General features: G+C 45.2%; 1 long non-coding RNA gene across 1 annotated transcript in view; it reads left to right on the top strand.

Annotated features, from left to right (window-relative positions):
- The window catches only part of LOC130281590 (uncharacterized), a 67,564-nt gene that overhangs the window by 14,168 nt on the left and 30,189 nt on the right, over positions 1–23,207 (top strand). Inside the window, exon 2 of the long non-coding RNA XR_008846047.1 lies at positions 5,821–5,908. This is a non-coding gene — a long non-coding RNA (uncharacterized LOC130281590). The remainder of the gene's footprint in view (positions 1–5,820; positions 5,909–23,207) is intronic.

The following is a 23,207-nucleotide window of genomic DNA, read 5'->3' as shown; positions in this document are numbered from 1 at the left end:
TGGCTACGTTCACACGAGCGGATTTTTTTGTGGGTTTTCCGCTGCGTATTTGAAAGTGGGCGGGCTCTTCTCGGCTTTCCGCAGCAGATTTTCCCCGGCGGAATTTACACAAGCCCCATTGAAGTCAGTAGGGACTGCGGCGGATTTTCCCCAGCGTAAATTCCACCACGGAAAATCTGCTGCGGACAGCCGAGAAGAGCCCGCCCACTTTCAAATACGCAGTGGAAAACCTGCAAAAAAATCAGCGCGTGTGAACATACCCTTAGGGCTCGTTCACATGGATGGATTCACAGCTTATTTTACGCTGCGGATCCTGTGACGATGGACCCCTACAGTGTGTCCTAGATGTGCCTGCTCGGAGCGGTGGGAGTCGTCGCGCACATGCGCAGTATACTCGTACACATCGCGGCCACTCCCCCTGGTCCCTGAGCTAGGCCGTATACTGCGCACGCACGTGGCGACTCGCACACCGCTGCGAGCAGGCATCATCTGAGACACACTGTAGGGGTCCATCGTCGGCGGATCCGTAAAATACGCTGCGGATCCGCCTGTGTGAACGAGCCCTAGAATGTGTGCACAGAAACTCTACGGGGGACATTTATCAAAACCTGTGCAAAGGAAAAGTTGCCCATAGCAACCAATCAGATCGCTTCTTTCATTTTTCAGAGGTACTTTTAAAAGTGAAAGTAGCGATCTGATTGGTTGCTATGGGCAACTCAGCAACTTTAGGCCTGTGAAAAATGAAAGAAGCGATCTGATTGGTTGCTATGGGCAACTCAGCAACTATAGGCCTCTGAAAAATGAAAGAAGTCATCTGATTGGTTGCTATGGGCAACTGGGCAACTTTTCCTCTGGACAGGTTTTGATAAATCTTCCCCTATGTGCGGACATTCTGCAAACTGCGGGCGCCGGCATATCATGCCGGCGCCCGCAGTTTGAAGAATGTCCACACAGGGACGGGCCGTCTCATAGACGGCAATGCAATTCTGTGCGGAGTCCGCAGAAAGTACGGACTTGGTTCTTTCTGTGGACAGCGGAATCAAAATGTCAGCGCCAGATGTGCACATCTCAGCAGAAACCCATTGAATTCCATGGGACTCTGCTGCTGCAGAATCTCCGTGCAGAATTCCGCACGGAAATTCTGCCGTATGAATACGACCCTAGGGCACATTCACATGGCTTAATTTCCTAGTGGATCCAGTTTGAAAATTCTACTTTGAGATTCTGCAATCCAGATTCCACAAAAAGAATGGAGATGTCAATTTTTGTAGCGGGATCTGCTCGGAAATGCATAGCCGGCAACGGAGACTAGGGGTCCTAGTGCCGACCAAAATGGGTAGTCACTGCTGCATACAGAATTTCCAAACTGAGGGGTACTCCGGTGGAAAACGATAAATTTTTATATCAACTGGTGCCAGAAAGTTAAACAGATTTGTAAATTTTAAAATTTTAATTTCTTAATCCTTCCAGCTGCTGTATGCTCTAGAGGAAGTTGTGTAGTTCTTTCCAGTCTGACCACAGTGCTCTCTGCTGACACCTCTGTCCATATCAGGAACTGTCCAGAGTAGGAGCAAATCCCCATAGCAAACCTCTCCTGCTCGGGACAGTTCCTGACATGGACAGAGGTGTCAGCAGAGAGCACTGTAGTCAGACTGGAAAGAACTACACAACTTCATCTGGGGCATACAGCAGCTGATAAGTACTGGAAGGATTAAGATTTTTTAATAGAAGTACCCCCATATACACAGCACCTGCCATCGGAGCATCTCCATATATTGTACCCCAGACACTTCTCCAGCTATAGATCCGCCATATACAAGCACTGAATAGGAGTGTGCCGCTCCTGTGTTTTCCTGTTGGATGTAATTGTAACGCACCCTCAGCTGTTTAACATTTTTGACCTCAGAGGGTGATGGCCGTAAATATTGGTCGTAACTTATACATAAGGGATCGTGAATCCTTCGTAATAGTAAACAATCTGTGTATTATTGAGCCGGGCATACCGCCCATCTGTGCCACATCCCGCCACGTCAACCAGGCGGAAGAAATCCCCCGTAATAATGGCCGTCACTTCATTCCAGGAATAGCAGTAAATAAAGTGTTAGTGATCGGGCACCGTACACCGAAGATTATTGTGTCACCCAAATAACAGCTTCATGTGCTCAACCCGTCATTGCCGCCACATCGAGCAGCAGAGCGACGCGCAATTACCGGAATTAAACGCCACAGAGAGAGCAATGATCTGCAGAATATAGAGGCATAACACCACATAACCCATACTGCAGGGGTCTCCAAACTGTAAACCTACAGCTGTTGCAAAACTACAACTCCCAGCATGCTGGGAGTTGTAGTTTTTCAACAGCTGGAGACACACTATTTGGAAAACACTGCTCTATAGGATCAGGATATATAGTAGTAATAGACTTCTCCTCTATCTGTATACTGCTGCTGCTATCTCTATGGGATCAGGATATATAGTAGTTGTACACCTCCCCTCCAGCTCTATCTGTATACTGCTGCTCTCTCTATGGGATCAGGATATATAGTAATTGTACATCTCCCCTCCAGCTCTATCTGTATACTGCTGCAGTCTCTATAGAATCAGAATATTTAATAGTTGTACACCTCCCCTCCAGCTCTATCTGTATTCTGCTGCTGTCTTTATGGGATCAGGATATATTGCAGTTATACACCTCCCATCCAGCTCTATCTGTATACTGCTGCTATCTCTATGGGATCAGGATATATGTTAGTTATACACATCCCCTTCAGCTCTATCTGTATACTGCTGCTGCTATTTCTATGGGATCAGAATGTATAGTAGTTATACACCTCCAGCTCTATCTGTATACAGCTGCTGCTATCTCAATAATCTCAGGATATATATAGTAACCATACACCTCCCCTCCAGCTCTATCTGTATACTACTGCTATCTCTATGGGATCAGGATATATAGTAGTTATACTCCTCCCCTCCAGCTCTATCTGTATACTGCTGCTGCTATCTCTATGTGATCAGAATATATAGTAGTTGTACACCTCCCCTCCAGCTCTATCTGTATACTGCTGCTGTCTCTATAGGATCAGAATATATAATAGTTGTACACCTCCCCTCCAGCTCTATCTGTATACTGCTGCTATCTCTATGGGATCAGAATATACAGTAGTTATACACCTCCCCTTCAGCTCTATCTGTATACTGCTGCTATCTCTATGGGATCAGGATCTATGTTAGTTATACATATCCCCTCCAGTTCTATCTGTATACTGCTGCTGCTATCTCTATGGGATCAGGATATATAGTATGTATGCACCTCCCCTCCAGCTCTATCTGTATACTGCTGCTGCTATCTCTATAGGATCAGGATATATAGTATGTATACACCTCCCCTCCAGCTCTATCTGTATACTACTGCTATCTCTATGGGATCAGGATATATAGTCGTTATACACCTCCCCTCCAGCACTATCTGTATACTGCTCTTATCTCTATGGGATTAGGATACATAGTAGTTATACACCTCCCGTCCAGCTCTATCTGTATACTGCTGCAGCTGTCTCTATGAGATCAAGACTCTATGGAGGAGATTTATCAAAACCTGTGCAGAGGCAGTTGACCAGTTGCCCATAGCAACCAATCACATTGCTTCTTTCCTTTTTTAATAGGCCCTTTTAAAAATGAAAGAAGGAATGTGATTGGTTGCTATGGGCAACTGGTCAACTGCCTCTGGACAGGTTTTGATAAATCTCCTCCATAGAGTCTTGATCTCATAGAGACAGCTGCAGCAGTATACAGATAGAGCTGGACGGGAGGTGACTAATCAGTTCACCAGCACCTAATTAGATGACCAGGTGCAGTGATGAGACTTCACCCCTTTCTCTGCAAAGCCAGAGGATTCATGGGAAATCTAGGGAATATTAGGAAATCATTTTAGTAATGGAATTGCAATCAGTATGGCTGAAACCTCATGGCTGCCACTTCAGCAACAACAGGTAAGCACAAGACATACACAAGAACCTTTACATTATTCTCTAATAATAATAGCCTCTAAAAGGAAAGCTCTTCAGCACTTATAACAGCTGAGGTTTTGTTACAATTGTATCCACCCAGATTACCTGTATCCTGTCGGTGAGATCTACAGCAGAACTTTGGGGGGCATTTACCCCTCTTTAAAGGGGTACTCCGCAGCTCAAACTGTTCCGAACGCTGGAGCCGAGAGCTTGTGACATCATAGCCCCGCCCCCTCATTACGTCACACCCCGCCCCCTCAATGCAAGTCTATGGGAGGGGGCGTGACGGCCGTCATGCCCCCTCCCATAGACTTGCATTGAGGGGGTGGGGCATGACATCATGGGGCTATGACGTCACAAGCTCTTGGCGCCGGCTCCAGCGTTCGGAACAGTTTGTTCCAAACACTGAGCGGCGGAACAATTAGAACGGATACAATAGTAACAAACCCTAAACTATGAAAAGTCAGAATGGGCGTTTTGCAGCACCTGGATGAAACCAGAAATGTCATTCACTGTCAGCAAGCAGAGATCTTTAAAATAATGAAAAACCTATATAAAATATATAAGGAAGTTGCAGAATTTTTCAATAGGCAACAAGTTAACTATTTACATAAATCTTAAAAACTTAAATTTTATACATTATGATACGATACACCCGTGGTCTTCAACCTGTGGCTCTCCAGCTGTTGCAAAACTACAACTCCCAGCATGCCCAAACAATCGGTATTAATGAGTGTGAACTCCTTTTCTTAGCCATGAGGGCCATGTATATTAAACAGTGTCATTTGGGATTCCTTTCTTTTGTATTGTTAATATAATGGGAGTTGTAGTTTTGCAACAGCTGGAGAGCCAGAGGTTGATGACCACTGTAATACACAAAGGGACGAAAATTCTCACCCCCTAAGATCCGGTCGTCTGGAATCCTCAGGTCACCAGTAAGTGAATTGCACTTCTCAGCTCCTGCCTCATTGGACTTTGAACATGACATAGATTTTCTTTGACTTCATGTCACATCTGCCCGGGGTAAAGACGTCTTCATATCTAGACTGTAATCCGAGTCCAGGAAATCTATTAAAGGGGTATTCCAGTATAAAAAAATAAAAAAAAGAACTTCTTGGCTCCTCCCTCTCTCCTGGCAGAAAGTATGGTAGTCCTCTTATTGCCAGTGTGGTGTTGTCTCAGCAGCACCTTGGCTCCTCCCTCTCTCCTGGAAGAAAGTTGTGTAGTCCTCTTATTGCCAGTGTGGTGTTGTCTCAGCAGCTCCTTGGCTCCTGCCTCTCTCCTGGCAGAAAGTTGTGTAGTCCGATTATTGCCAGTGTGGTGTTGTCTCAGCAGCTCCTTGGCTCCTCCCTCTCTCCTGGAAGAAAGTTGTGTAGTCCTCTTATTGCCAGTGTGGAGTTGTCTCAGCAGCTCCTTGGCTCCTGCCTCTCTCCTGGCAGAAAGTTGTGTAGTCTGCTTATTGCCAGTGTGGTGTTGTCTCAGCAGCTCCTTGGCTCCTGCCTCTCTCCTGGCAGAAAGTTGTGTAGTCCTCTTATTGCCAGTGTGGTGTTGTCTCAGCAGCTCCTTGGCTCCTCCCTCTCTCCTAGCAGAAAGTTATGTAGTCCTCTTATTGCCAGTGTGGTGTTGTCTCAGCAGCTCCCCAGCACTTCCCTCTCTTGACAGGAAGTTATGTAGTCCTCTCATTGTCAGTGTAATGTTGTCTCAGCAGCTCCCTTGCCCTTCTCACAGGAAGTTGTGTAGTCCTCTCATTATCCTCTCAAATTGTTACTAAATATTCTATTCAGTTTATACATAGATTTTTCTTTCTAGGAGTGACAAGTAATATGCCTGTCAATACAGCTAACCATGACGGTTCTTACCAAGCTTTCCCAGACTCCTGAAGGGCATATCTCCCTAGGTATGTATTGATTAGTGATGAGCGGCATAGGCCATATTCGAATTTGCGATATTTCACGAATATATAGACGAATGTTCATCCTATATTCGCATATTTGAGGAAGAAAACAGTGAGGGGGGGGTGGGGGGGGGCAACTTTCCTATTGGTTGCTGGGATGTTGTTGTTGTATTTGCATCATTCTAATTGGCCCACAAGTGAAAAGAAGGAATATGTGGAAAAAACTGGATATGCGTAATTTTGAATATATAGCAAATATATTCGCAATATTCGTGAATTTGCGATATTTCCGATAAAAATTTGAAATGTTAATATTAGCGCCCAACACTAGTATTGATAGCTACCTGCAGAACTATCACTGGCAGTCACTCAGCTTTCCAAGATATTTCTAAGAAATAGTGGAAAATACTTGGCAACTACCTGACAAAGCAAAGACGGTAACTGCAGGATTTCTATTTGATGGAAAGGTATTTTATTCTAGAAGGAACTGTAACACTTTAGAACAACACCAGGGGGCAGCAGATATCAGCAAACCAAGGAATAGGATTGTATTTCATGTACAGTGATCCCTCAACTTACAATGGCCTCAACATACAATAGTTTCAACATACAATGGTCTTTTCTGGGCCATTGGAACTTGAAACCACTCAACATACAATACTATGGAATCTGCAAAACGTGTCAATGGTTGGAAGAACCGACCAATCAGAATGGATATTTCACTGGTAAAACCTGTGTTTTCCTAAAGTGCATGCACCTGACTGGTGTCTGGTAGCGCCCCCTATAGTACAGGGAGGTATTCCATGTTCTGTACTACTCTTTACCTGTATTACTGAAGTGTATGCACTGACTGGTGTCTGGTAGCGCCTCCTACAGTACAGGGAGGTATTACATGTTCTGTACTACTCTTTACCTGTATTACTGAAGTGTATGCACTGACTGGTGTCTGGTAGCGCCCCCTACAGTACAGGGAGGTATTACATGTTCTGTACTCTTTACCTGTATTACTAAAGTGTATGCACTGACTGGTGTCTGGTAGCGCCCCCTACAGTACAGGGAGGTATTACATGTTCTGTACTCTTTACCTGTATTACTGAAGTGTATGCACTGACTGATGTCTGGTAGCACCCCCTACAGTACAGGGAGGTATTACATGTTCTGTACTACTCTTTACCTGTATTACTGAAGTGTATGCACTGACTGGTGTCTGGTAGCGCCCCCTACAGTATAGGGAGGTATTACATGTTCTGTACTCTTTACCTGTATTACTGAAGTGCATGCACTGACTGGTGTCTGGTAGCGCCCCCTACAGTACAGGGAGGTATTATATGTTCTGTACTCTTTACCTGTATTACTGAAGTGCATGCACTGACTGGTGTCTGGTAGCGCCCCCTACAGTACAGGGAGGTATTACATGTTCTGTACTCTTTACCTGTATTACTGAAGTGCGTGCACTGACTGGGTCTGGTAGCGCCCCCTACAGTACAGGGAGGTATTACATGTTCTGTACTCTTTACCTGTATTACTGAAGTGCATGCATTGACTGGTGTCTGGTAGCGCCCCCTACAGTACAGGGAGGTATTAAATGTTCTGTACTACCTGTACCAGGGTTAGCTTCTCCTTTGGGCACCAGGTGAGGGCGGCTCCATTTTCCTTTTTTTAGGACATTGCGTGTTATTTACAGGACCCTGAAGAAGCTCCTGTCCTCTACATAGACCAGTGTTTCCCAAAGACGTTGCCTCCAGCTGTTGCAAAACTACAACTCCCAGCATGCCCGGACAGCCTTTGGCTGTCCGGGCATGCTGGGAGTTGTAGTTTTAAAACAGCTGGAGGCACCCAGGTTCAGAAACACTGAAATAGACAGTGATTACAGCTCCCAGCAGATCTTTCTTACTTTTATATGTAAGGATTTGCTTTATCTATATTAGTTATCTACTTATTTTTATTTAATCCTCACTTTTTCCTATTTTTGGATGACTTTTGGGGCTTCAGAACCAATTACCAGGTTTCCATAGAGTTCTGGTCTCAACATACAATGGTCTCAACATACAATGGTCGTCCTGGAACCAATTAATATTGTAACTTGAGGGACCACTGTATATGATCAGAGGCCCCTGGTGAGGTGCTGTATCCAGGCTTACATCTCCCAGCATGCACCCTAAAGGTCAAAGGTACATGGTGTTTTACACATATATATGATGGTATATACTGGTACATCTTGGTCTGTACAAGTATAAGGCGGTTTATACTGGTAGGGGATGTTATATACAGGTAAAGGGTGGTACATGGTGGTATACAGCGGGTGAAATAAGTGTTGAACGCGTCGACAATTTTTTTTCATTTAATGTTTCCAAAATCACTATTGACATTAAAATTTTTACCAGACGTTGGTAACAACCCAAGTAATCCAGTAACAGCCAAGAAATCCAGACAGACAAAAAAAATTAAAATAAAATAAAATAAGCTCAGAAATTAAGTTATATGTAATAATGTGAAATCTAGCAGAGAAAAAGTATTGAACACAAAACGGAGGTGCACTGGACCCCAGTTTTGGGTGTCGAGAGTGCAGATTGAGCTCAGGACAGAAAAAAAACACAAAGTAGACGGGGTTCTGATGGATGGTTAAAGCCAGGCCTGGGGCTTGTTAATTCTCTTAATTAATTGTTATGTGGGCGGTCCGCAAATGAACTGGTAGGAGCTATTTACCTTAATGTGCGGCCTGAAGATGAAATGGAAAGCGAAATTACAGGTAAGTACAAATTTTCCCTATAATACTGCTCCTATATACAAGGATATAACTACTATAATACTGCTCCTATATACAAGAATATAACTACTATAATACTGCTCCTATATACAAGAATATAACTACTATAATACTGCTCCTATATACAAGAATATAACTACTATAATACTGCTCCTATATACAAGAATATAACTACTATAATACTGCTCCTATATACAAGAATATAACTACTATAATACTGCCCCTATATACAAGAATATAACTACTATAATACTGCTCCTATATACAAGGATATAACTACTATAATATTGCTCCTATATACAAGAATATAACTACTATAATACTGCTCCTATATACAAGAATATAACTACTATAATACTGCTCCTATATACAAGAATATAACTACTATAATACTGCCTCTATATACAAGAATATAATTACTATAATACTGCCCCTATATACAAGAATATAACTACTATAATACTTCTCCAATATACAAGAATATAACTATTATAATACTGCTCCTATATACAAGAATATAACTACTATAATACTGCTCCTATATACAAGAATATATCTACTATAATACTGCTCCTATATACAAGAATATAACTACTATAATACTGCCCCTATATACAAGAATATAACTACTATAATACTGCCCCTATATGCAAGAATATAACTACTATAATACTGCTCCTATATACAAGAATATAACTACTATAATACTGCTCCTATATACAAGAATATAACTACTATAATACTGCCTCCTATATACAAGAATATAACTACTATAATACTGCTCCTATATACAAGAATATAACTACTATAATACTGCCTCCTATATACAAGAATATAACTACTATAATACTGCTCCTATATACAAGAATATAACTACTATAATACTGCTCCTATATACAAGAATATAACTACTATAATACTGCTCCTATATACAAGAATATAACTACTATAATACTACTCCTATATTCAAGAATATAACTACTATAATACTGCTCCTATATACAAGAATATAACTACTATAATACTGCTCCTATATACAAGAATATAACTACAATAATACTGCCTCCTATATAGAAGAATATAACTACTATAATACTGCTCCTATATACAAGAATATAACTACTATAATACTGCCTCCTATATACAAGAATATAACTACTATAATACTGCTCCTATATACAAGAATATAACTACTATAATACTGCTCCTATATACAAGAATATAACTACTATAATACTGCCTCCTATATACAAGAATATAACTACTATAATACTGCCCCTATATACAAGAATATAACTACTATAATACTGCCTCCTATATACAAAAATATAACTAAACTTCAGACAAAAGAAAACTCCTGTTACAAACAGAAGCCAAATGGATTATAAAACTTAATGCTGCCGGCAACCTGGGACTCAATGAAAGAGTGGACTACAGTGTCTTTTTGTAATTCATATTCCTACGTTTCAGGTCAATTTATAGCCTTTTTGCTTCCTTTTTCTTCTTTTCTCTTTTTCTAGATACATTTTTATAAAAAGAATAATTTTTGTAACTTTTGTACTTTTCTATATTTATACTATTTAGATAGAAATCTTTTATACTTGTAACAAATCCTTTTGCATTGCGAGTTGTTATTTAATGTTTTTAATGTAACAGTTAGCACGCACCTGTTCCGGGTGCGTCACCCAGGGAGGTGTGCTCTTAAGGGTGACGCATCACGGAACAGGTAGGGTCTGAAGAAGCGTGATACGCACGCGCAACAGCTGTCACCCAGCTTCTCACTGATGAGCTAGTCCTACCTTCTGGCGTCCGTGCTCCATGTCTCTGCACCGTTGAAATAAAGAAAATTGCACCGTATCCTGGTGAGTGACGTCCCTCTCTTTCTCTTTTGTGCATACTTTTGTGAATGCTGCATCTTTAAGGGACTTGGAACCACACAGTGTACAGTGCCTGCCAGCACTTTACGGAACTGTAGCGGACATATTCAGGAACCAGGGTGCATACACCTTGCTGCTGAAGCACTAAGGGAGGAGCGCTATTTGGGGTAGAGGTGCCGACTATCCACTCTTGCCGAGTTATTTGCGATATTGCTTATTTCTATTAGTCTGAGCACACCCCTCACTCCCAGCTTGCAAGCCTCATACGCATACCATGGAATCCGAAGATTCGTCTGACAGTATACCCGAGGTGCCGGACGGTGCAGTAGGAGCCGGACGGAAGGATGCTAGGGACTTCTTTCATCAGTGCAATGTTAAGGACACGTTACAAGTCCTAAGTCTTAAGAACCTTGAATTTAAAGTACTTGCTTTGGCGGAAAAGGAAACACGGCTATTTTGGACAGTTAACTCATTACGCTCATATGTGGACTGTGAAAGGGTCCCGAGAGGCTTAAGAGCATATAAAGAACCCTCTCAATTCAGCGATGACCCCGAATTCGTCCACACCTGGAAAAACATCCATCAGGAATATTGCATGCAAATGTTAAGAGCCGTCATAGATAGAAACGAACAAGAATATACAAAAGTAACAGAAGAATTGCTAAAGACAAAAACAGAACTCAGAACCCGCTTGGACGAAGAAAAATTTCATACATTTTCTAAAAAAAATGGAAAGAAAAATAGTGGCATTACAATCCATCATCAAGGATCAAAAAAAGGATAAGTTTATAAGAGATCGTCTAGACTATGAATCCGAAAAGGTTTTTCCCGTAGGAGGTCCAAAAAAACAACGCCCGAGACGACCTAGAGGCGGGCAAGTTAGACGTAGAACAACCGACTATTGGACCACCGAGTCCGACTCAAGTGGGAACGAGGACTCAAATAGAAAGTCTAGAAAGGATGATAGTGAAAAACAAAGAACCTCAAAAGAAAATCAAGATCAAAAAGATCAAGAAACCGCATCAAATAGCAAAAAAATGGACTCTAACAACAAAAAAACAAGTGGCCCTTTAGGCGGAAAACACGAAGGGGACCTAGAAGGAAAAGGAGAAGAGGACTTGGGTCGCCCCAAAAGGAGCACCCAGAGGAACAAAAAAGTGTCTTGGAACAAGTAGAAGATGTCTGTTCAGTCATTAATCTTACGGACAGGTCACTCGACCAGGACAATATATCTCTGTTAAGCAGAGGTCTCAACTACTGTATTACGGAGGACTTCAACATAGTGGACTTTGAAGTAGATCTATTTAAGTCTATCAGAAAATTAAATCTGAAAAAAATATTTGCTAATAAAAATACAGCTATGAGTCCACTAGAAGGGGAGATCCCAGCAGTAGTCGGCCCTCTTGGGTTTAGCGTCCTAAAAGACGCCACAACCAGCGAGCTCGAATGTCTCGACCATTTAATTGATTTGCAGGACACAGCCGAGGACCCCGTAGTCACTAGGGAGCTGTCATTTGAGGACTTTAAGGGCGGGGTTAAATCCTCCTTTTGTCCTCAGGTGACTCCGGGGAGCAATATCGACCTTTTTCATAATAATGTACTTCGTGAGGTTAAGTCCCTTATCTATAAAAAAGACCCCAGTAATTTGAGCTTAGGTGAGAGAAGAGCATTAGACTGTCTCAAGAAAAGAAATGATATTGTCATAAAAAAAGCCGACAAAGGCGGCAATGTGGTCGTTATGACCACAGAATATTATAAAAACGAAGCTCTGAGGCAGCTAGGCAATTCTCTCACCTACACCAAATTACATACGAATCCTGTCCCTAAAATTAGAGAGAATCTACAGGGTCTACTTAGAAAAGCAGTTGAAAACAATATCATTTCTAAAAAACGCGCTGAAAAATTGATTCCTTTTTTTCCTTCTAGCCCGCGATGGTACTTCCTGCCGAAGGTGCATAAGACCTTGGAAGCCCCCCCCCCCCCGGGAGACCAATAGTCTCAGGGAGGGGCTCAGTCACAGAACCATTGTCCAAATATTTGGAGTGGTTACTGCGACCCCTTCTGCAGGAAGTGCCATCGCTGGTAAAGGACACCAACCAATTTCTTTTGTTTTTACAGGATTTAGTATGGTCAGATAATATGTTGCTAGCCTCTATAGACATAGAGAATCTCTATACTAGCATTCCACAAGATAAAGGGGTGGAGTGCATCAGGGAGATTTTGTCGCACTCCGGGAAGTCTGATAAAGTGACCCAATTTATTTGTGAGTCCTTGGCATTTATATTAAAAAACAATGCATTTCTGTTCGACGAAGTGTGGTACAGACAGATCGGGGGTGTGGCCATGGGCACCCCCGTGGCCTGCACCTTTGCAAATCGGTACGTCGCCTCAGTCGAGGAAAAATATGTGTTTACTACCTCCAATCCTTTCCTGAAGTTCGTCCGGTGCTATCTCAGATTTGTCGATGACGTGTTCATCGCCTGGGATGGCACCGCAACGAACTTTAGGGAATTTGTAGAATACTTCAACGAAAAAAATGATATGAATCTTAGATTTACTTACAAAGTCGATTCGAAAAAAATGGAATTCTTAGACGTTCTTATTGAAACAGAGGGAGGGGAACTCCGTACATCAGGTTACAGGAAGCCCACAGCCTCTAATTCTCTGCTTCAGTTCTCGAGCTATCATCCTCAACACACAAAAACCGCTTTACCTTACGGACAATTTCTGCGTTTGAGACGCATCAACGATACCGATGAAAAGTTTATTTCTCAAGCCGAAGAACTGAAGCAGAGGCTATTGGCTCGTGGTTACCCTGTATTTATTATAAATACAGCTCTAAAAAGAGCCTTAGCACAGGATAGAAACAATCTACTCGCAATTAACAAAAACAAAAAAGCTAAAAAAGATATTAAAGTAAAATCCTCTGACAATCCAGTATCTAGGTTCTCCTTTTCTTTCAAATTTAGTCCCCTTGAAAAAGTTATAAGAAGAGCGGTACATAATAGTTGGTCCTTGATAAAAAGTGACACCGACCTAGGAAAACTCGTACATGACAGACCTCTCATTACGTTCAAGCGGTGTAAAAACCTGAGGGATGTAGTTACTAGTAGTAACTTCTGTTCCAACCCTAAAACCACTGACTGGCTCACAAAATCTGGCCCCACAGGGAACCACAAGTGTGGTACATGTATTTGGTGCCCCAATATGAAAACAGGTAAAAGTACCCAAATTGGTGGAGAAATTATACATGTTAACACCTTAATTACCTGTAGAACCCAGTGGGTTGTGTATGCGATGACCTGTTCATGTGGAAGGTTTTATATCGGTAGCACAAAACGCACCCTTAATACAAGATTCAGGGAACATGTTTACTCAGTTAAAACTAAAAAAGGTGCACCCCGTTTTATCGAACACATGAACAGCGAGCATAAAGGCATCTGTAATGATCTACTCTTTCAGGGACTCGAGGTTGTCCGCAGCAAAGAAAATTCAGACAAAAGAAAACTCCTGTTACAAACAGAAGCCAAATGGATTATAAAACTTAATGCTGCCGGCAACCTGGGACTCAATGAAAGAGTGGACTACAGTGTCTTTGTAATTCATATTCCTACGTTTCAGGTCAATTTATAGCCTTTTTGCTTCCTTTTTCTTCTTTTCTCTTTTTCTAGATACATTTTTATAAAAAGAATAATTTTTGTAACTTTTGTACTTTTCTATATTCATACTATTTAGATAGAAATCTTTTATACTTGTAACAAATCCTTTTGCATTACGAGTTGTTATTTAATGTTTTTAATGTAATAGTTAGCACGCACCTGTTCCGGGTGCGTCACCCAGGGAGGTGTGCTCTTAAGGGTGACGCATCACGGAACAGGTAGGGTCTGAAGAAGCGTGATACGCACGCGCAACAGCTGTCACCCAGCTTCTCACTGATGATTTAGTCCTACCTTCTGGCGTCCGTGCTCCATGTCTCTGCACCGTTGAAATAAAGAAAATTGCACCGTATCCTGGTGAGTGACGTCCCTCTCTTTCTCTTTTGTACATAACTACTATAATACTGCTCCTATATACAAGAATATAACTACTATAATACTGCTCCTATATACAAGAATATAACTACTATAATACTACTCCTATATACAAGAATATAACTACTATAATACTGCCTCATATATACAAGAATATAACTACTATAATACTGCTCTTATATACAAGAATATAACTACTATAATACTGCTCCTATATACAACAATATTACTACTATAATACTGCTCCTATATGCAAGAATATAACTACTATAATACTGCCTCCTATATACAAGAATATAACTACTATAATACTGCCTCCTATATACAAGAATATAACTACTATAATACTGCTCCTATATACAAGAATATAACTACTATAATACTGCTCCTATATACAAGAATATAACTACTATAATACTGTCTCCTATATACAAGAATATAACTACTATAATACTGCCTCATATATACAAGAATATTACTACTATAATACTGCTCCTATATACAAGAATATAACTACTATAATACTGCCTCTATATACAAGAATATAACTACTATAATACTGCCTCTATATACAAGAATATAAGTACTATAATACTGCTCTTATATACAAGAATATAACTACTATAATACTGCTCCTATATACAAGAATATAACTACTATAATACTGCTCCTGTCACGATTCGGCTTACAGGTTGTGGATCCACTGTGTCAGCGAGGGATTGGCGTGGACCGTGCTGGTGGACCGGTTTCTAAGAGGCTACTGGTGTTCACCAGAGCCCGCCGCAAAGCGGGATGGTCTTGCTGCAGCAGTAGCAACCAGGTCGTATCCACTAGCAACGGCTCAACCTCGCTGACTGCTGAGAAGGCGTGGGACAGAAGGACTAGGCAGAGGCAAGGTCAGACGTAGCAGAAGGTCGGGGCAGGCGGCAAGGTTCGTAGTCAAGATGGATAGCAGGAGTTCAGGTAACACAGGCTTTGGACAACACTAAACGCTTTCACTGGCACAAGGCAACAAGATCCGGCAAGGGAGTGCAGGGGAAGTGATCAGATATAGCCAGGGAGCAGGTGGAAGCTAATCAGGCTAATTGGGCCAGGCACCAATCATTGGTGCACTGGCCCTTTAAGTCTCAGAGAGCTGGCGCGCGCGCGCCCTAGAGAGCGGAGCCACGCGCGCCAGCACATGACAGGAGGGGCCCGGGACGGGTAAGTGACCTGGGATGCGATTCGCGAGCGGGCGCGTCCCGCTGTGCGAATCGCATCCCCGACGGCCATGTCAGTGCAGCGCTCCCGGTCAGCGGGACTGACCGGGGCGCTGCAGGGAGAGAGACGCCGTGAGCGCTCCGGGGAGGAGCGGGGACCCGGAGCGCTAGGCGTAACAGTACCCCCCCCCTTAGGTCTCCCCCTTTTTTTGTCCGACAACTGCTTTACCTGGGACGAGGACATCGGGAGTGAATGGAGGGTTTCCTCAAAGGCAGGCAGTACAGCAGGAGTGGGAATGGGGAGGGAGGGCAGAGGGTGAAGCTTGGCACGGGGCAGGGTGACACAAGGACGGGGGCCATGAGGAGGCACTGAGGCTTGCCTGACGGGACTGGGAGGGGGGGAGAGGCATCTCTTGTGGCAAGCAGAGTCCCAGTTCTGGATCTCCCCGGTGGTCCAGTCAAGGGTGGGAGAATGAAGCTGGAGCCATGGCAGACCGAGGAGGACCTCAGAGGTGCAGTTGGGGAGGACGAAAAATTCAATCCTTTCGTGGTGGGGTCCAATGCACATCAAGAGGGGTTCTGTGCGGTATCACACGGTGCAATCCAATCTGACTCCGTTGACCGCGGAAATGTAGAGCGGCTTGACGAGACGGGTCACCGGGATGCGGAATTTATTTACAAAAGAATCCAGAATAAAATTCCCAGAGGCACCAGAGTCCAAGCAGGCCACGGCTGAGAGGGAGGAGTTGGCTGAAGAAGAAATCCGCACAGGCACCGTGAGACGTGGAGAAGCAGACTTTGAACCAAGAGACGCCACACCCACGTGAGCTGGGTGCGTGCGTGCGTTTCCCAGACGTGGAGGACGAATAGGGCAATCCACCAAGAAATGCTCGGTACTGGCGCAGTACAGACAAAGATTTTCTTCCCTACGGCGATTCCTCTCTTCCTGGGTCAGGCGAGACCGATCCACTTGCATGGCCTCCTCGGCGGGAGGCCCAGGCGTAGATTGCAGCGGATACTGTGGGAGAGGTGCCCAGAGATCTAGGTCTTTTTCCTGGCGGAGCTCTTGATGTCTCTCAGAAAAACGCATGTCAATGCGGGTGGCCAAATGGATAAGTTCTTGCAGGTTGGCAGGAATCTCTCGTGCGGCCAGCACATCCTTGATGCGACTGGATAGGCCTTTTTTAAAGGTCGCGCAGAGAGCGTCGTTATTCCATGATAATTCGGAAGCAAGAGTACGAAATTGGATGGCGTACTCGCCCACTGAAGAATTACCCTGGACCAGGTTCAGCAGGGCAGTCTCGGCAGAAGAAGCTCGGGCTGGCTCCTCGAAGACACTACGGACCTCAGCGAAGAAGGACTGGACTGTGGCAGGATCATTGCGGTCCCAGAGCGGTGTGGCCCAAGACAAGGCCTTTCCTGAAAGAAGGCTTACTACGAACGCCACCTTAGACCGTTCTGTAGGAAACAAGTCCGACAACATCTCCATATGCAGGGAACACTGAGACAAAAATCCACGGCAGAGTTTAGAGTCCCCATCAAATTTGTCCGGCAGGGACAAGCGGAGGCTAGGAGCGGCCACTCGCTGCGGAGGAGGTGCAGGAGCTGGCGGAGGAGATGGTTGCTGCTGTAGCAGAGGCAGAAGTTGCTGTAACGTGGCGGTCAACTGCGACAGCTGCTGTCCTTGTTGGGCAATTTGCTGCGATTGCTGAGCGACCACCGTGGTAAGGTCAGCGAGACTTGGCAGCGGCACCTCAGCGGGATCCATGGCCGGATCTACTGTCACGATTCGGCTTACAGGTTGTGGATCCACTGTGTCAGCGAGGGATTGGCGTGGCCCGTGCTGGTGGACCGGTTTCTAAGAGGCTACTGGTGTTCACCAGAGCCCGCCGCAAAGCGGGATGGTCTTGCTGCGGCAGTAGCAACCAGGTCGTATCCACTAGCAACGGCTCAACCTCGCTGACTGCTGAGAAGGCGTGGGACAGAAGGACTAGGCAGAGGCAAGGTCAGACGTAGCAGAAGGTCGGGGCAGGCGGCAAGGTTCGTAGTCAAGATGGGTAGCAGAAGTTCAGGTAACACAGGCTTTGGACAACACTAAACGCTTTCACTGGCACAAGGCAACAAGATCCGGCAAGGGAGTGCAGGGGAAGTGATCAGATATAGCCAGGGAGCAGGTGGAAGCTAATCAGGCTAATTGGGCCAGGCACCAATCATTGGTGCACTGGCCCTTTAAGTCTCAGAGAGCTGGCGCGCGCGCGCCCTAGAGAGCGGAGCCACGCGCGCCAGCACATGACAGGAGGGGCCCGGGACGGGTAAGTGACCTGGGATGCGATTCGCGAGCGGGCGCGTCCCGCTGTGCGAATCGCATCCCCGACGGCCATGTCAGTGCAGCGCTCCCGGTCAGCGGGACTGACCGGGGCGCTGCAGGGAGAGAGACGCCGTGAGCGCTCCGGGGAGGAGCGGGGACCCGGAGCGCTAGGCGTAACAGCTCCTATGTACAAGAATATTACTACTATAATACTGCTCCTATATACAAGAATATAACTACTATAATACTGCTCCTATATACAAGAATATAACTACTATAATACTGCTCCTATATACAAGAATATTACTACTATAATACTGCTCCTATATACAAGAATATAACTACTATAATACTGCTCCTATATACAAGAATATTACTACTATAATACTGCTCCTATATACAAGAATATAACTACTATAATACTGCTCCTATATACAAGAATATAACTACTATAATACTGCCTCTATATACAAGAATGTACCTACTAGAATACTGCTCCTATATACAAGAATATAACTACTATAATACTGCTCCTATATACAAGAATATAACTACTATAATACTGCCTCCTATATACAAGAATATAACTACTATAATACTGCTCCTATATACAAGAATATAACTACTATAATACTGCTCCTATACACAAGAATATAACTACTATAATACTGCTCCTATATACAAGAATATAACTACTATAATACTGCCTCCTATATACAAGAATATAACTACTATAATACTGCTCCTATATACAAGAATATAACTACTATAATACTGCTTGTTACGCCGAGCGCTCCGGGTCCCCGCTCCTCCCCGGAGCGCTCGCTACACTCTCCCCACTGCAGCGCTCCGGTCAGATCCACTGACCCGGGGCGCTGCGATTCCGCTTCCAGCCGGGATGCGATCCGCGATGCGGGTAGCGCCCGCTCGCGATGCGCACCCCGGCTCCCGTACCTGACTCGCTCTCCCTCGGTCCTGTCCCGGCGCGCGCGGCCCCGCTCCCTAGGGCGCGCGCGCGCCGGGTCTTTGCGATTTAAAGGGCCACTGCGCTGCTGATTGGCGCAGTGATTCCAATTAGTGTGTTCACCTGTGCACTTCCCTATATCACCTCACTTCCCCTGCACTCCCTTGCCGGATCTTGTTGCCATCGTGCCAGTGAAAGCGTTTCCTTGTGTGTTCCTAGCCTGTGTTCCAGACCTCCTGCCGTTGCCCCTGACTACGATCCTTGCTGCCTGCCCCGACCTTCTGCTACGTCCGACCTTGCTTCTGTCTACTCCCTTGTACCGCGCCTATCTTCAGCAGTCAGAGAGGTTGAGCCGTTGCTAGTGGATACGACCTGGTCACTACCGCCGCAGCAAGTCCATCCCGCTTTGCGGCGGGCTCTGGTGAAAACCAGTAGTGACTTAGAACCGATCCACTAGCACGGTCCACGCCAATCCCTCTCTGGCACAGAGGATCCACTACCTGCCAGCCGGCATCGTGACAGTAGATCCGGCCATGGATCCCGCTGAAGTTCCTCTGCCAGTTGTCGCTGACCTCACCACGGTGGTCGCCCAGCAGTCACAACAGATAGCGCAACAAGGCCAACAGCTGTCTCAACTGACCGTTATGCTACAGCAGTTACTACCACAGCTTCAGCAATCATCTCCTCCGCCAGCTCCTGCACCTCCTCCGCAGCGAGTGGCCGCCTCTGGTCTACGCCTATCCTTGCCGGATAAATTTGATGGGGACTCTAAGTTTTGCCGTGGCTTTCTTTCCCAATGTTCCCTGCACCTGGAGATGATGTCGGACCAGTTTCCCACTGAAAGGTCTAAGGTGGCTTTCGTAGTCAGCCTTCTGTCTGGAAAAGCTCTGTCATGGGCCACACCGCTCTGGGACCGCAATGACCCCGTCACTGCCTCTGTACACTCCTTCTTCTCGGAAATCCGAAGTGTCTTTGAGGAACCTGCCCGAGCCTCTTCTGCTGAGACTGTCCTGTTGAACCTGGTCCAGGGTAATTCTTCCGTTGGCGAGTATGCCGTACAATTCCGTACTCTTGCTTCAGAATTATCCTGGAATAATGAGGCCCTCTGCGCGACCTTTAAAAAAGGCCTATCCAGCAACATTAAAGATGTTCTGGCCGCATGAGAAATCCCTGCTAATCTACATGAACTCATTCACCTAGCCACTCGCATTGACATGCGTTTTTCCGAAAGGCGTCAGGAGCTCCGCCAAGATATGGACTCTGTTCGCACGAGGCGTTTCTTCTCCTCGGCTCCTCTCTCCTCTGGTCCCCTGCAATCCGTTCCTGTGCCTCCCGCCGTGGAGGCTATGCAGGTCGACCGGTCTCGCCTGACACCTCAAGAGAGGACACGACGCCGCATGGAGAATCTCTGCCTGTACTGTGCTAGTACCGAACACTTCCTGAGGGATTGTCCTATCCGTCCTCCCCGCCTGGAAAAACGTACGCTGACTCCGCACAAAGGTGAGACAGTCCTTGATGTCTACTCTGCTTCTCCACGTCTTACTGTGCCTGTGCGGATGTCTGCCTCTGCCTTCTCCTTCTCTACTATGGCCTTCTTGGACTCTGGATCTGCAGGAAATTTTATTTTGGCCTCTCTCGTCAACAGGTTCAACATCCCAGTGACCAGTCTCGCCAGACCCCTTTACATCAATTGTGTAAACAATGAAAGATTGGACTGTACCATACGTTTCCGCACGGAGCCCCTTCTAATGTGTATCGGATCTCATCACGAGAGGATTGAACTTTTGGTCCTCCCCAATTGCACTTCTGAAATTCTCCTTGGACTTCCCTGGCTTCAACTTCATTCCCCAACCCTGGATTGGTCCACTGGGGAGATCAAGAGTTGGGGGCCCTCTTGTTCCAAGGACTGTCTAAAACCGGTTCCCAGTAACCCTTGCTGTGACTCTGTGGTTCCTCCAGTAACCGGTCTCCCTAAAGCCTATATGGACTTTGCGGATGTTTTCTGCAAAAAACAAGCTGAGACTCTACCTCCTCACAGGCCTTATGATTGTCCTATTGACCTCCTCCCGGGCACTACTCCACCCCGGGGCAGAATTTATCCTCTGTCCGCCCCAGAGACTCTTGCCATGTCTGAATACGTCCAGGAAAATTTAAAAAAGGGCTTTATCCGTAAATCCTCCTCTCCTGCCGGAGCCGGATTTTTCTTTGTGTCCAAAAAAGATGGCTCCCTACGTCCTTGCATTGACTACCGCGGTCTTAATAAAATCACGGTTAAGAACCGCTACCCCCTACCCCTCATCTCTGAACTCTTTGATCGCCTCCAAGGTGCCCACATCTTTACTAAACTGGACTTAAGAGGTGCTTATAATCTCATCCGCATCAGAGAGGGGGATGAATGGAAAACGGCATTTAACACCAGAGATGGACACTTTGAGTATCTGGTCATGCCCTTTGGCCTGTGCAACGCCCCTGCCGTCTTCCAAGACTTTGTTAATGAAATTTTTCGTGATCTTTTATACTCCTGTGTTGTTGTATATCTGGACGATATCCTAATTTTTTCTGCCAATCTAGAAGAACACCGCCAGCATGTCCGTATGGTTCTTCATAGACTTCGTGACAATCAACTCTATGCCAAAATTGAGAAATGTCTGTTTGAATGCCAATCTCTTCCTTTTCTAGGATACTTGGTCTCTGGCCAGGGACTACAAATGGATCCAGACAAACTCTCTGCCGTCTTAGATTGGCCACGCCCCTCCGGACTCCGTGCTATCCAACGCTTTTTGGGGTTCGCCAATTATTACAGGCAATTTATTCCACATTTTTCTACCGTTGTGGCTCCTATCGTGGCTTTAACCAAAAAAAATGCCGATCCCAAGTCTTGGCCTCCTCAAGCGGAAGACGCCTTTAAACGACTCAAGTCTGCCTTTTCTTCGGCTCCCGTGCTCTCCAGACCTGACCCTTCCAAACCCTTCCTATTGGAGGTTGATGCCTCCTCAGTGGGAGCTGGAGCTGTTCTTCTACAAAAAAATTCTTCCGGGCATGCTGTCACTTGTGGTTTTTTTTCTAGGACCTTCTCTCCGGCGGAGAGGAACTACTCCATCGGGGATCGAGAGCTTCTAGCCATCAAATTAGCACTTGAGGAATGGAGGCATCTGCTGGAGGGATCAAGATTTCCAGTTATTATTTACACCGATCACAAGAACCTCTCCTACCTCCAGTCTGCCCAACGGCTGAATCCTCGCCAGGCCCGGTGGTCTCTGTTCTTTGCCCGATTTAATTTTGAAATTCACTTTCGGCCTGCCGATAAGAACATTAGGGCCGATGCCCTCTCTCGTTCCTCGGATGCCTCGGAAGTTGAACTCTCTCCGCAACACATCATTCCTCCTGACTGCCTGATTTCCACTTCTCCAGCCTCCATCAGGCAAACTCCTCCAGGAAAGACCTTTGTTTCTCCACGCCAACGCCTCGGAATCCTCAAATGGGGTCACTCCTCCCATCTCGCAGGTCATGTGGGCATCAAGAAATCTGTGCAACTCATCTCCCGCTTCTATTGGTGGCCGACTCTGGAGACGGATGTTGTGGACTTTGTACGAGCCTGCACTATCTGTGCCCGGGATAAGACTCCTCGCCAGAAGCCCGCTGGTTTTCTTCATCCCCTGCCTGTCCCCGAACAGCCTTGGTCTCTGATTGGTATGGATTTTATTACTGATTTACCCCCTTCCCGTGGCAACACTGTTATTTGGGTGGTCGTTGATCGATTCTCCAAAATGGCACATTTCATCCCTCTTCCTGGTCTTCCTTCAGCGCCTCAGTTGGCTAAACAATTTTTTGTACACATTTTTCGTCTTCACGGGTTGCCCACACAGATAGTCTCGGATAGAGGCGTCCAATTCGTGTCTAAATTCTGGAGGGCTCTCTGTAAACAACTCAAGATTAAATTAAATTTTTCTTCTGCATATCATCCCCAATCCAATGGACAAGTAGAAAGAATTAACCAGGTCTTGGGTGATTATTTACGACATTTTGTTTCCTCCCGCCAGGATGACTGGGCAGATCTCCTTCCATGGGCCGAATTCTCGTATAACTTCCGAGTCTCTGAATCTTCCTCCAAATCCCCATTTTTCGTGGTGTACGGCCGTCACCCTCTTCCCCCCCT

The sequence above is a fragment of the Hyla sarda genome, chromosome 7, assembly GCF_029499605.1.
Source record: "Hyla sarda isolate aHylSar1 chromosome 7, aHylSar1.hap1, whole genome shotgun sequence".
In the NCBI taxonomy this organism is placed as follows: Eukaryota; Metazoa; Chordata; class Amphibia; order Anura; family Hylidae; genus Hyla; species Hyla sarda.
The sequence above is the reverse complement of the archived record's forward strand: the minus strand, read 5'-3'. Positions and strand labels throughout refer to the sequence as shown.